General features: G+C 35.9%; 1 protein-coding gene and 1 non-coding gene across 2 annotated transcripts in view; both read left to right on the forward strand.

Annotated features, from left to right (window-relative positions):
- Maged1 (MAGE family member D1) overlaps nt 1–16,125 on the forward strand; it is a 102,205-nt gene that overhangs the window by 38,913 nt on the left and 47,167 nt on the right. The gene's annotated exons all lie outside the window — the stretch shown is intronic.
- Nucleotides 11,498–11,571, forward strand: Trnaa-ugc (transfer RNA alanine (anticodon UGC)). Its single transcript has one exon. It is a non-coding gene; the product is annotated as a tRNA-Ala (tRNA).

The raw sequence follows: 16,125 nt of genomic DNA on the forward strand, positions 1-16,125 counted from the left end.
CCAGTGCAGCAATGTCCAGAGGTGGGACTTTTGGGAAGTGTTTGAATCGTGAGAGCTCTGACCTCATCAGTGGATTAATCCACTTGATGAATTAATAATTTGAATGGACTACTGGGAGTTGGTGGAAACTGTAGGCAAGTGAAACATGGTAGAGAAAGTGGGTCACTGAAGGCATGCACTTGGGAACTGTATTTTGTCTCAAGTCTCTTCCTCCTCCTCCTCCCTCTTCTCCTCCTCCTTGTCCTCCTTCTCCTCCTCTTCCTCCTTCTCCTCTTTCTCTTCCCTCTTTCTCCCCTTCCTCACTGCCATGAGCTAGGTAGCTTTCCACCACCATGATGTTCTACTTTACTTAGGCCCAAAGCAGTGGAACTGGCTGATCATTAACTAGATACCTCTGTAATCATGAGCCAAAATAAATCATTCCTCCTTTAAGTTGTTATGTCAGATATTTTGGTCACAGCAATGAAGCTGTCTAACAACACACTGCCCATTCTTGGTTGATCATCTCTGGAGGTGCCTTGATTGCAGATCCCTATGACTATTTCTAGAAATGTCTGGACATCAGATTCCTCTCTACTTAAATTTTTGAGTAAATGAACTATATCATAGTTGTTTCAGTGTCCTTGTCTGGCACTTCTATCACCCATTCAGTTATTGTTTGATAGTGTTGGTTTGCATTCAAGTCCCATAACTTTTACCTTGTTGGATGCTAGATGCTTCTAACTACAGATAAATTTTCTTGAACTTTGTTCTGAAATGTGATGAAGTTGCATGGAAACAATTCAATCTTTAGTGTCTTGCTATTTAGATGGGTTGTGTGGAACCAGAGGGGTGTTAAGTTTAGGAGAAATTATTGTATGCTGCTTTTAGTAATGGGTACTGTTCCTGGATTACTGTGAGTAATAAAAACTATTTTTTCTAATTGTTTAAAATGCTTTTTTCTCCTGCTTTAAATAGTTGCTTCACACATACATTAATGGATGCACTGTTGAATACTCAAAACAGACCCTTTGCAGATCACAGGAACTTTTTTTCTGTGCTATTCTCCCCATTTTTTTACACTTTTCTGAAAATTGTATCTGTCTTCATTTCCTTGAACTCTCAGCCTCCTCTCTTTACTTCAGGAAATCTGCCAGGCTCCACCTCAGTTACCGATGTTCTCTTAAGGTAGGATTCTAAGCAGCGTTTTTACATTTCTTTAGATATCAGCTTCACAAGAGGCAGCTTTTGTTGATAGTGATTACTTGGCTGCTATAAATAATTGAAAAGTGAACACTTTTAAAATGACATTTCTTAGCACTTAGTGTTCAGTTATCAATCATCTACATCAGCCAAGTAGCCACTAAGTAGCACAAGGTATATAAAGTAGTTACTTTACCACAGGAGAAGACTAGGGGTTAAGATTAGAGCCCCTAATTTTGTCAGGTTGTTTTTGAAGAATTTTGCCTACTAGATCAAAGTTACATGATTCAAACCCATTAATTTTGCTGACTGAAGGGTAGGGATCAACTGTTTCCTACTGTCTTCTGTCTCAGTGATTAGTACCTTGTCCTATTGGTTCCAATTTACTCCAGATATTTGCTCCAGAAAAAGATGCAAAAGTTCTGTAAAGATAGAAATCATTAAAATAGGGGCTTGGAGTTGTGGTTCAGTGGTAGAGCACTTGCCTGGCATATGTGAGGCACTGGGTGTGTTCCTCAGCACCACATAAAAATAAATAAATAAAATAAAGGTATTGTGTCCATCTACAGCTAAAAAATTTTTTAAAAAATCATTAAAATATAAACTGTTGCCTAGGAAACCTCATTTACTCTTCAGTCGTAATAATTAACTTCTTTCTGAAAAAATTTAAGAAACAGACTTAAGCTAATAACCATTTCTGAAGTTTATATTTAAATAAATGTAAAGGTGCTGCTTAGAATCCTTGATCATTCTACCCTAAGGATACAATGTTTGCATCACAAGGATTTCTTCTCCATCCTATTGACAGAAGAGTAAAGTATGGTCTATTTATGAGTTAAGTAACCCAGATACCAGGAAATATTTGGACTAATTAATAAAGCCCTTAATAGTTTAGTAGCTATCATTTTAAAAGGATTTGTGAACTTTACCCATAAAAAGCTGAGTCAGACTTAGGGCTGATGAGACAAATAGGAGTTTAAATCCAAAATCACATCTTTATGAAAGTACAGATTTCTAAGATCTGGATGAATTTTCTCATTGGCATAAATTGACCTTAGTGGTCAGGATACAAAACTGCCACAAAGGATAAGGTTGATTAATGGAGTAAAGGAGAACTGGTTTGCAAATGCATACAGAAATCACTTTAAACTAAAACCAATTTCAGGTCACCCAAGTGCTTTTGTGACTGTGGAACAGTGTTTAACATGTCATTGGCATAGTAATATATTAGGTATAAATCAAAAGACAGATGGGGCACAGGAATTCTCAGGGAGTGAATTGGTTTCCATGCAGTATTATTTGCTTATGAATCAAAGGTGGATTCTTTTGGAATCTTTTTTTTTTTTAAGCAGGGGATTGAACTCAGGGCCTTGTGCATGTTAGGCAAGCTCTCTACTTAACTGAGCTACATCTCCAGCCCTGGAATAATTTTTTGTCTTTGTAGATAAAATGGTTAGAATTTGAATCATTTTAAAAATCATATCTCTTTTACTTTGGAGGTTGTTTATGTGAAAATTTCTCTTACATGACTTTTTTGGAGAGTACAGTGTTTCTTAGTGTTTTTTTTTTTTTTTTTTTTTTGCGGTGCTAGGGATCAAACCCAGGGCCTTGTGCTTGCAAGGCAAGCACTCTACCAACTGAGCTATCTCCCCAGCCCCTTTTGTTTTTTTGTACCAGGGATTAAACCCAGGGGATCTTAACCACTGAGACACAACCCCAATCCTTTTCTATGTTTTATTCAGAGACAGGGTCTCCCTGAGTTGCTTAGAGCCTTACTAAGTTGCTGAGGCTGGCTTTGAACTCGAAATGCTCCTGCCTCAGCCTCCAGAGTCGCTGGGATTATAGTCGTACACAACTACACCCGGCCTGTTTCTTAGTTTTATTCCAGTTAGGTTCACTACTATTAGAAAAATTTATCTCAAATATTATTTTTATAATCATTTCATTTCATTTTTGATTAATGCATATTAATTTTATATATTAATAGCTTTCAGTGTAATATTTCCACACATGTATATAGCATGCAATGATCAAATGCAGCCTACCTTTATCCACTCTCTTCTCATCTTTTCCAGTCTCTAGTAGTCACTATTCTACATTCTGGTCTACTTTTCTTTTTAATTTCCACATGAGAAAGATTACCCAGTACTTGTATTTCTGTATCTGGCTTATATCACTTAACATAATATCTTCCAGTTCCATCCATTTTGCTGCAACTGACAGGACTTCATTCTTCTTTATGGATGGATAGTAATTGTGTGTGTACACCACATTTGCTTTACTAATTCACGTGTTGATGGACACCTAGGCTAATTCCATATCTTGGCTATTATTGTTACTGAACCCAAGTCCATTTACTTGCCACTTGAAAAAGGGCACAGTGAATTAAGGACGAGTTGTTAGGACAAGGAAAAAAATGTATTCTGAAAGCCAGTGGCATGAGAAGATGATGGGATAACACCTCAAGAACAATCCATTTAGCTCCAAAAAAGATTCAGACTCCTTTTATCTTTATCCAAAGGTTGGTGGGGAGAGGGACTTAGGTTAAGAAAAGATTGATGGCTGGAGCATCTCTGGTAGTCTCTAACAGGACATTGCCAAACCTGGTGATTGGTAATCTGTTGATCATGATGCCCATGTAAATGTTGAAAATATATTATTTAGTCTTACTTTTCTGTCTTCAGCTTGAAGAGTAATGAGAAAGAGATTAAGAAAGTTTCAGGTAACTCAGCATTGTGCTGCTACTTTCAGACAAATATTTCTTAAATGATCAATATATTTATGTTCAGAGTTGAGCAGAAAGAGCCTGACTCAAAGGTTAAGGTAGGAAAGGAAATGGATGAAATACAAAGGCAAAGATGCAAGCTTTTTCACTCTTAGTCACTCATTGGACACCTGCACATTCCCAAGTGAGGGCAGTGTGTTTGAAAAAAAAAACAGCCTTCAATTCTCTGAAAAGTAACCTAGGCAACCATTATCATCATAACCCACACATCAGAGGCGTCATTTACAGCAAAGCTAGTGGGAGACTAATAACATATGGCTCAACTGTGTGACCTCTAAAATTAGTAATTTTTAAAGTCAACAAAAAGCAAGTAACTAAAAGCAAGTGAAGCTAAAGTATTTATTTAGGTTTTCTCTTGGTTACATTATCCCAAATATTGATATTCCCAGTCCTTAAAATTATCTCAGTATTTCAATTCTTACTGTGTCTCCTTAATTGTCTTTTTATTCCTCTCATATTTGAAATTATTAGTGTGTTCACATTACTAGAATTCCTGTGCCCAGAGAGATATATCTCCTGTATACTAAAAGGCAAATATCCTCTTGTCCTCTTTGTGTAGAAACTCAGTTCATCCAAAAACCTTCACATTCAAAACGCACATTTTCCTTCCTATTTTGTACTTACCTTTTTGTTCTAAAATAGAACTACTCAATGAGAAAATTCTGTATGCCTCTTAATTCTCTGTTATTAAAATGTCTTCCATTTCTGCCAAAAAATTGTGCTCTACAGTGTTGCTCTTTTCCTATAACCTTAACCTAAGAAAATTCTGGAACCAAGTCTTAAATAGTCAAATGTTCATAATTAGCAAAGACTTTATGGCTACAGCTGTAGAAGGACACAATATTTTGTGTTATAAGACTAAGTCAAAGGATCTAATTTATAAAAATCAGTGTGTTCAGGAGGATTTTTGGTTTCTTTTGCTACATGGACCTTTGTGTGCATATAACACAGCTACCAATCTGTTCTCTTTTTGGTTAATATCAATCTGTCTTTCAAATTTTTATTGTAACGAATGGAGTCAAGTAAGGCAATGGTTTTCAAAGTGTGCTCCAGGGAACCCTGGATATCCATGTGACCCTTTCAGGGTTTTGCAAGATCAAAACTATGTTCAAATAATACTAAGATGTTATTTGCCTTTTTAAAAAATTTAGTTTGATTGTAAACAAATGGGATACATGTTGTTTCTCTGTTTGCACATGAAGTAGAGGCATACCATTTGTGTAATCATACATTTACATAGGGTAATGGTGTTTGATTCATTCTGTTATTTTTTCCTTCTCTCCCACCCCTCCCACCCCTCTTTTCCCCCTATACAGTCCCTCCTTCCTCCATTCTTGCCCCCCTCCCACCCCCCATTATGTTTCATCATCTGCTTATCAGCGAGATCATTCGTTCTTTGGTTTTTTGAGATTGGCTTATCTCACTTAGCATGATATTCTCCAATTTCATCCATTTGCCTGCAAATGCCATAATTTTAATATTCTTTATGGCTGAGTAATATTCCATTGTATATGTAAACCACAGTTTCTATATCCATTCATCAATTGAAGGACATCTAGTTTGGTTCCACAATCTGGCTATTGTGAATTGAGCAGCTGTGAACATGGATGTGGCTGCATCACTATAGTATGCTGATTTTAAGTCCTTTGGGTATAGGTCAAGGAGTGGGATAGCTGGGTCAAATGATGGTTCCATTCCAAGGTTTCTAAGGAATCTCCACACTGCTTTCCAGAGTGGCTGCACTAATTTGCAACCCCACCAGCAATGCATGAGTGTACCTTTTCCCCCACATCCTCACCAACACCTATTGTTGCTTGTATTCTTGATAATCGCCATTCTAATTGGAGTGAGATGGAATCTTAGGGTGGTTTTGATTTGCATTTCTCTTATTACTAGAGATGTTGAACATTTTTTCATATATCTGTTGATTGCTTGTAGATCTTCTTCTGTGAAGTGTCTGTTCATTTCCTTAGCCCATTTGTTGATTGGGTTATTTGTATTATTAGTGTAGAGTTTTTTGAGTTCTTTATATATTCTGGAAATTAGTGCTCTATCTGAAATATGAGTGGCAAAAATTTTCTCCCACTCTGTAGGCTCTCTCTTCACATTGCTGATAGTGTCCTTTGCTGAGAGAAAGCTTTTTAGTTTGAGTCTATCCCAGTTATTGATTTTTGCTTTTATTTCTTGTGCAATGGGAGTCCTGTTAAGGAAGTCTCATCCTAAGCCGACATGTTGAAGATTTGGACCTACTTCTTCTTCTATAAGATGAAGAGTCTCTGGTCTGATTCCAAGGTCCTTGATCCATTTTGAGTTGAGTTTTGTGCAGGGTGAGAGATAGGGGTTTAGTTTAATTTTGCTGCATATGGATTTCCAGTTTACCCAGCACCATGTGTTAAAGAGACTATCTTTTCTCCATTGCATATTTTTGGCACCTTTGTCTAGTATAATAAAATTGTATTTATTTGGGTTTGTGTCCGTGTCCTCTATTCTGTACTATTGATCTACCTGACTATTTTGGTGCCAATACCATGCCATTTTTGTTACTATTGCTTTGTAGTATAGTTGAAGATCTGGTATTGCGATACCCCTGTCCAGAAATCAATAAATGTAATTCACCATATCAACAGACTTAAAGTCAATAATCACATGATTATTGTGATAGATGCAGAAAAAGCATTTGATAAAATACAGCATCCCTTCATGCTCAAAACACTAGAAAAAATAGGGATAGTGGGAACATTCCTGTTTAACATTGTAAAGGCCATCTATGCTAAGCCCATGGCCAATATCATTCAAAATGATGAAAAACTGAAAGCATTCCCCCTAAAAACTGGAACAAGGCAGGGATGCCCTCTTTCACCACTTCTATTCAACATAGTCCTTGAAACTCTAGCCAGAGCAATTAGACAGACCAAAGAAATTAAAGGGATACAAATAGGAAAAGAAGAACTCAAAGTATCCCTATTTGCTGATGACATGATTATATACTTAGAGGAACTGGGAAATTCCACCAGAAAACTTTTAGAACTCATAAGTGAATTCAGTAAAGTAGCAGGATATAAGATCAGTGCTCATAAATCTAAAGCATTTTTATACATAAATGATGAATCCTCAGAAAGAGAAGTTAGGAAAACTACCCCATTCACAATAGCCTCGAAAAAAATAAAATACTTGGGAATCAATCTAACAAAAGAGGTGAAAGACCTCTACAATGAGAACTACAGAACTCTAAAGAAAGAAATTAAAGAAAACCTTAGAAGATGGAAAGATCTCCCATGTTCTTGGATAGGCAGAATTAATATTGTCAAAATGGCCATACTACCAAAAGTGCTATACAGATTCAATGCAATTTCAATTAAAATCCCAATGACGTACCTCACAGAAATAGAGCAAGCAATCATGAAATTCATCTGGAAGAATAAGAAACCCAGAATAGCTAAAGCAATCCTTAGCAGAAAGAGCGAAGCAGGAGGTATTGCAATACCAGATCTTCAACTCTACTACAAAGCAATAGTAACAAAAACGCCATGGTATTGGCACTAAAATAGACAGGTAGATCAATGGTACGGAATAGAGGACACAGAGACAAACACATATAAATACAGTTTTCTCATACTAGAGAAAGGTGCCAAAAACATGCAATGGAGAAAAGATAGCCTCTTCAACAAATGATGGTGTGAAAACTGGAAATCCATATGCAGCAGAATGAAACTAAACCCCTATCTCTCGCCCTGTAGAAAAATCAACTCAAAATGGATCAGGGGCCTTGGAGTCAGACCAGAAACCCTGCATCTTATAGAAGAAAAAGTAAGTCCAAATCTTCAATATGTCGGCTTAGGATCAGACTTACTTAACAGGACTCCCATAGCACAAGAAATAAAAGCAAGAATCAATAACTGGGATAGATTCCTTAGCAGGAAGAGTTATTTGCCTTTTAAAATTCCATTATTTACAAGTATACAGTGGATTTTTTAAAAATTGAAGTTGTGAATGTACAGCATGCCTTATTTTATTTGTTTTATTTTCATGTGATGTTGAGGATTGAACTCAGTGCCTTACACATGCTTTTCAGGTGCTCTGCCACTGAGCAACAGCCCCAGCCCCTATACAGTGGATTTTTAAAAGAGCCTTATATGATGTGAGATATCAGAACAGATTGGATACAGAAGCATATATGAGAAACCAGATGTCTGCTATTAAACCTGACATTTAAGAGATTTGCAGAAGTATAAAGCAGTGCTACTTTTCCATTTGTTTTGTTCTGGAAAATAGTTATTCATAAAATATGTTATTTATGTTAGCATTCAATGTATTTTATTATTGCTATTTAAAAATAAATTAAGAAGTATTTTAATTTCTCACATTTAATTTCTTATTCAGTAAATATGGATAAATAGAACTCACATGATCCAAAGACCTTTTAGGGTCCTCTGGAATTTTCTTTTTTTGAGGCAGAGTCTTCACTAAGCTACTGAGGGTCTTGATAGGTTGCTGAGGCTTCCCTGGAACCTGTGATCCTCCTTCCTCAGCCTCCTGAGTCACTGGGATTGCAGGTGTGCACAACGATGCCCAAGTATTCGGGAATTTTTAAGAGCATAAACGTCACCGAAAACAAACTTTGTGAACCACTGCTGTAAGACTCCAAGGACCTGAAACTGTTGTCATTTCCTTTAAAAACAAAGCCTTCAAAAGAAAAACCTGTACTTCTTGTTTATTTTTAGATTGATGATTCGTTACTCTAGTAATAATGTTATATTTAACTTACACGTGTTCTTGAACAGAGTCATTATTTTTGCATTTTCTCCTATAGCATATTCATGGAGGAACAAATACAAACTTATGACCCTGTTCATTTTATATCATATTTGAAGAGTCTTGATTATTTAGATCAACACTGTGTTATGTGATACATTAATAGAAGAGTTTCTAATCTGTTAATAACATAGTCACTAAGAGAATCTATTTTCAATATAGTAGTTTGGGTACTTTGTTGTTTAAGTGTTTTGGTTTGCTTAATTTTCTCAGGTCTTTTTTTAAATCTTACTCTTACATGTGTAGCATGTTTGCTATAGCTTTTAAATTTCAATTATATATCTTCTTCATGTAAAATGATATGATCTTAGATCCTCCTTGAGTGTACCAATGGAGAAGAGACAATGACTAGAGGCCCAAATGTGTCACTGGTGTTCCTACCAGATGGTGTCAGTCTGTCAGGAGATATTCAGCTATAGATACTGGAAAGATAACAATTCCTTTTTTCTTTGAGTATTTTATGTTGTTTAATATGTCTTCAGGATCTTCTAATATGCCAGTAATATTAGATGCCACATTATAAAGCGTGCTTGAAGCAGTAACTTCTTCTGGTCTATTAAGGATTTTAATAAGTTTCTTTTTAGGGAGTTCATTTTCTTTTTGCTAGTGTTGTCAGTTAAACACTAGACCCAGAGGGTGGATGTTTGAGCCATTCACAGTAGTAATCCCAGGCCTTCAAACCTACTAGAGTTTGCTTCGTTGGATTTTAAAATTGCTTGTACCCGTGACTAGTTTTCCCCCTTTCTGAATGGAAATGTCTGTTACTATTATCCTTTACTGATCCTACCACTGTATTTTGGAAGCAGATGATTTGTTTTCTAGTTTTAAAGGTTCTTGAATGGAGAAGTATTTTGCCTCAGCAATATTATACCCAGAGCTTCGCCTATACCTAATTTAGATGATTTATAGGATGTGATTTGGGACTTTTGAGCTTATGCTAGTTACATGAGGTTTTTAGACTTGAATTGATGTTGTAATGGATTGAGATTTTTTTTGGATCTTGGGTGAAATAAATGTATTTCGTGTGTGGGATTGATGAGTCTCTCTGGAGGCCATAGAATGGACTGTCATAAACTGAATAATAGCCCACAAAGGTGCCCACACCCTAATCCATGAAACCTGTGAATATATGACCTAACAAGGTAAAAAAGGAACTTTCTAGATGTGATTAAGTTAAGGATAGATATTGAAATAGGTTATCTTGGATTACCCAGTGTAATCACAAATTTCCTTGTAAGAGGGAGGCAGGAAGTTTGCAGTCAGAAAGAAAAGGTACAAGATTGGAATCAGAGATCAGAGTGGAGAGAAAATGCTCTATTGTCAACTTTGAAGATGGAGGGAAGATGGGAGCGCTAGGAATGTAGGTGACCTCTAGAATGTGGAAACTTCAGGAAATGGATTTTCCCTTAGAGCCTCCAGAAAGAGAGCCATGTTGACACCTTATATTTAGCCCAGTGAAACTGATTTTGGATTTCTGACCTCCACAACTACAAGAAAATTAATTTGTTGTTTGAAGCCACTAATCTTATCATGCTTTCTTAGAGCAGCAATAGGAAATGATTACATATTCTTAAAACAAACACATTTGGTGTTTCAAATTTGTTTTCAAATTATCAAACGTACATAAAGAGGATCAGAAGGTAAAAGAGACCCATTACCCAGATTAAATAAAAGTTAAGGTTTTACCACTCTGTGTTGGTCAGCTTTTTGTCACTGTAACAACATACCTAATGAAACCATCTTAAAAGAGGAGAGGTTTATTTTGGCTCATGGTTTCAGAGGTTTCAGTCCATGGTCATCTGCCTCTATTACTTTTAGGTCTGTGGCAAGGCATCATGGCAGAAGGGTATGGTTACCTCATGGCAGCCAGGAAGAGGGGGATGGAAGATCAGGGAAAATATGCAGTCCCCAAAGGTGTGCCCAAGTACCCACTACCTTCAACAAGGTCCACCCTTCTAAGTTTCCACCAGCTCCCAATATTCCATTCAGCTATGAATCCATCAGAGGATTAGTTCACTGATGAGCGTAGAGCCCCACCTATGAACATAGCTGCAATGGTGACCAAACCTGTCAACACAGGAGCTTCCACAGGATATTTTGTAACCAAACCATAACACACATTTTCTTTAGATCTCTTAGTAAAAAGAAATAAAATACTACAAATATAACTAAAGCCCACGCTCATCCCATCTCTCTTGTTTCCTCTACAATAATATTGTGAATTTGGAATGTAGCCTTTTGGGTCATGTTTTTTTTTTTCTTTTTTTCTTTTTTACAGGTACTCCTGAAATAGCCATAGTATTGTTTCATGTAGTCTAAAAATTTATCTAAATGCTGTTATATTGTGCATATTAGTTTATTCATTACTTGTTCATCAGCATGTTTTTAGATTTATTGATTTTGATATATAAATTGAGTTAATTAATTTTGACTGCTATATAGTATTATATTTTGTGAATATAGAACATTTATCTGTCCATTCCTCTAAACATGGATATTTAATTTGTTTCCAATTTTTAAAAATATTATGGTGCTGAAATAGGCACGCTTGTACAAATTTGCTTGTGCATATGTGCAAGATTATCTTAGGGTAGATACATAGAAGAGGAATTACTGGATCAAAAGTTATATATACCTTGAATTTAGTCAGATATTAAAAATTGAGGATTTGACAATTAAATCCCCATCAGTATTGCATGAAAATTTGTCTTCCTAGACTGGGGATATAGCTCAGTTGGTAGAGTGCTTGCCTTGCAAGCAAGAGGCCCTGGGTTCAATCCCCAGTACCGCATAAAAAAAAAAAAAAAGAAAATTTGTCTTCCTACATCTTCAATACTTTCCATTGTTAAACTTTTAAATTTTTGTCAGTCTAATGAGTGTGAAATGGTATTTACTTTTTCTATCTCAGATAAGTAGGAGAATTTGACATCTTTTCAGATATTGCCTGGCTATTCTGGTTTTTGTGTTTCCCTTCATCTATGATTTTCCACTTTATGTACTTTTTTATTGTCATGTTAGGTCTTTTTTCATATAACTTTGTAGGATATGTGTTTATATATTTTTATGGATACTTATGTTGGCTTACCATTTGTAATCCAGCAGTACTCAGTTAGCCATGTGGCATACCTTCCAAGAAACTCAGTGGGTGCCTGAAATCATGGACAACAAACCTGCCTGCAAACACTGCCATACCACATGTTTGATCTGATAACCAAGAAACTTTTAAGTGACTAATGGAAGAATAGCATATATAGTTTGGATACACTGGACAAAGGTTTGATTTGTGTCCCACCAGTAATGGAGTGGGGACAGCACAAGATTTCATCATACTACTCAGAATGGGGTACTATCTAAAATTTATGAATTGTTTATTTCTGTAATTTTTCTTTTGGTATTTTTAGACCATGATTAACTGCAGGTAACTGAAACCACCAAAATCAAAGATCAGGGTCAGAGGGAACTACTATATCTTTTAGTCTGTGGCTTGTTTTTCTCTTTGGTTATTGTGTAATTTTCCATACACAGTTTTTTCCAGGGGGTCATCAGGACTATCCTTAGGCTTAATGATTTACCAGAAGCAGGATATAGTCAAATATAACATCCATTTTTTTTTATATCACTGTGCTTATTTTGTTTCCTCATCTTTTTCTTTCTTTTCTTTTTTTGGTGGGAAGGGTATTGGGATTGAACCCAGAGCATTGTGCATGCCAAGCCTGTGCTCTACAACTGAGCTATACACCCCAATCCTTTTTTTCATCTCCTTTAAGGAATTCTTCCTTACCATGGTGTCATCAAGATATTTTACTAATTCCATTCACCTATAAAACTTACATAGTTTTATTTTCATATTTAGGTCTCTGAGCCACTTGGATTTTATTTTTGTGTATGGCATGATGTACAGATCTCAGTTTTTCTGGATGATTAATCATTTTACTCAAACTATTAATTATTCCATTTTTCCACAAATTTATAATGCCAACTCATTTATATGCCATGTCACTATATTTATGTGTCTGTTTCTAGGCTATTTCATTCCATTGTTCTCTCTATAACTTTATTGTGCATCTTAATATTTGGTGGAGAAGATTCCTTTCCTATTCCTTTTTCTCAAAAGTATATTCCTTGGCCTTAATTTTCCATATAAATTTTGGTCATTAAATGATTGTTATTATTTATTTAATTATTGGTGCATTATAATTATACATAATAGAAGGGTTTATTATGACATATTTGTACATGCCTTTAATATTATTTGCTCAGTTTCCCTCTTTCCTCCTCAGTACCTTCCCTTTCCCTCTCTTCCTCCCTCTGACTGATCTACTTGTTCTTCTCCACATGAATTTTAAGGTCACTTTACTGTAAACATTAAGGTCCATAAGAAACATTGAGATTTGATTAGAACTGCATTTTATTTATAGATTAGAGATAGAAATGACATCTTTACAAAAATTAAGATGCTTCATCTCTCCTTTACTAGGTATTTTACTGTCTTTGAAAAAAGTTTTATAAGTTTATTTATAAGGGTCATTTGTTAGATATATTTCTGTGCGCCTGTTACTCTCAGATTTTTTTAAAATTACATTTTGTTTTTGGTTGTCAGTCGTGTATGGGAATGCTTCATTCTGGTTTATCATTTTAAGATCTATCCACTTTGCTGACTTAAGTCCATTTATTTGCTTATAGATTTTTCTGGGGCTTTGTATAAATAAACTTCATATAAAACATACTTAGAAGTACATGAATCTTAACAATACACATCAACAAATTATCAAAAAGTGTTTTTGTTTTGTTAATGTAATTTGAATCTTTTTTCTTCTTTTAGTCCTCATACCTCCAGAATTTTATGTCATTTTGTATAAAATAGAATTTTTGCTGAAACAATTTTACTTGAGCATTTCAGAGGCCCATACTCTAATTAACTGTGTTGGTGTGTAAATACTTTTGAACTCATTAAATTAAGAAAATTACATTTATTTGGAAATTCCAACAGAAGTTAATAATGATTTCAGTTAATTGACCACAGTCCAGGATTTGGTCTTCAACATTTGGGGAAGGCTGATATGAAACTTGGCAACGAACAAATACTAATTACTTCACTGGGTCTCACATTGATATAGGTATATAGAGAAAAATTTATACATCTTACGTTGTTGTATTATTCCAAGTGAGTAGGACACTCAAGTCTACCCTGGACACATCATTTCCAATATTGGGGCATGTAGGAATTCAAACAAAGAAAATAAGTTGTTTCTTACTGTGGGAATGGAATCAAAGCAAAGTAAGGTAAGAAGTCTCAAAAATAGAATCTTCAGCATTGAAAAGTACATTTATATTCTCTACCCTCTCTTCACACACCAAGCAGCTTGAGAGGTAGCAAGGTACAGGGGGAAAATATTGGCCTTTTTAGCCACTTGCTAGGGATTTGAACCCAGCTCTTTTCATATCAGCTTTGGGCAAGTTACTTTTCAGAATTTTATTTTCTCACTGGTGAGGTAGAAATCTTCACTATCACTTTCTTCTAAATCGTTGTATAGTAAATGCAGCAGAATAGCAGATTTGCATTTATGCACATTTATGGGTAAAGAAAAAAGTGCCAATGGTCATGCCTAATTTGCCAGAATAAATCTTAGTATTAATCTGGTCCCAAATATAGTGATGGCAGTTACAACTTTATCATCGTACATATTGCTGCTGTAATAAGTTATATCAAACATAGAGTGGTAGAACTGCATGAATTTATTATCTTACAGTTCTGACAGTCAACAGTTATAAAATCAAGGTGTTGTCAGGGCAGCAATCCCTGTAGGGAGATGTAAGGAAGAATCTGTTTTTGCTTTTTCCCTGTTTCCAGAGACTGCCAGTGTTTCTTGGCTCATGCCTCCTTTCTCCATCCTCAGGTCTAACAGCACATCATCTTCAACTTCTCTAACTTGGATCTTCTGCTTTCATTATCATGTCTTCTTTTCAGACTTTGCCCCCCTGCCTCCTTCTTATAAAGATCCATGTAATTATGTTAAATCCACCAGGATAATCCAGTATAATCCCCACATTTTGAGATCCTTAGCCCTATCACATCTGCAAAATCCCATTTACCTTGTAAGGTAACATACTCACAGGGATTAAGATTTGGATATTTTGGGAGGATCATTATTCTGTCAGCCACTCCAGGTTAATGAATTATCAAGTAAGATACCTAATTAGAATTACACATCTTTTGTGGGTTATTTTCATTGAACAAGGTATGCATTTCCACAAATCGTGAGGATCTCAAAAAATGCTTTGCTTGAATAGTACTGATACCACCAGTTATCAGTGATGAGTTCTGCTTCCTTAAATGTTGAATTTTGAACATTAGTGAAGCAGCCAAGGCAAGCATAGAAAGCAAGTTTTCAAAAATAGTAACACAGACTTCTCCTGGCCAGGAGAAGGGGCCATACATAGCTGGTGTCCTGGTATTTCCCAGAAGTCAGAGCATCTTGCCCCTTTTATATATTTTAGGTTTTCCTTGTTCTCCTGCCCTCATCCCCCTTATCTAGCTCCTTCCTGTGAATGTGACTAGGCCTAGGAGATGTAGGTGGGATGGCCAAAGGTGAGAAGCTGGTGGGTTGGAAGGACCAAGGTGGACAGGAAGGGAGCAGCAGCCCAAGGGGCATTAATTAGAAGCTCCCTGTCTGCTCAGAGGGTACTTCATTAACAACCTTCTGGGAGCGGCAGTATAGGCAGATAATCTTGGTAATCAAAGAGCTTTGGAGGCATTAATATTCCAATCTCCCAGGGATGATCTCCAACTTCCAGGACCCAAACTTGCCTCTGTTTTCAAGATCCAACCTGATTACCCATCTACACTGACCCACCTGTCTTTAATTCTTGCTTCAGTACTTCCAAGGAAAATTTGTATTAACAGAGAATAGAATTAGTTGGTAACATTAATAAATATTCACAAGTTTCCATATTGCAAAGAAAAAGATTGACATTCTTGTTAAAATTCTCAATTTAACACATTTTAAATTCAGATTATTTGAAATGAGTTTGAGGCAAAATGCTTTCCGCCTCTCCACGGCTTCAGGGAAGTGGGTAGGTGCCATCATCTCTTTCTGAGTTTCCTTTTGTTAATTGTGAAGATTTGCATTTGTAAAGCTAGGCTCTGGAATTCATTAGCTAATTTTAAAGAAAAAAGAAAAAACAGGTCTGGAGGCCAGTTATGTGTTTACAGAAATGAGAAAGGACTGAAAAGGATTTTATTTATTGCTGATGAAATTCTATATTTTTGCCTTGTAAAGTACTTTTAAAGATTCAGTGTGATTGTTTTTGGAAAGACCTGGCCCCTCCTTGGTGAAAGAGTGGTT

Source organism: Sciurus carolinensis, chromosome X, assembly GCF_902686445.1.
Source record: "Sciurus carolinensis chromosome X, mSciCar1.2, whole genome shotgun sequence".
Lineage (NCBI taxonomy): Eukaryota > Metazoa > Chordata > Mammalia > Rodentia > Sciuridae > Sciurus > Sciurus carolinensis.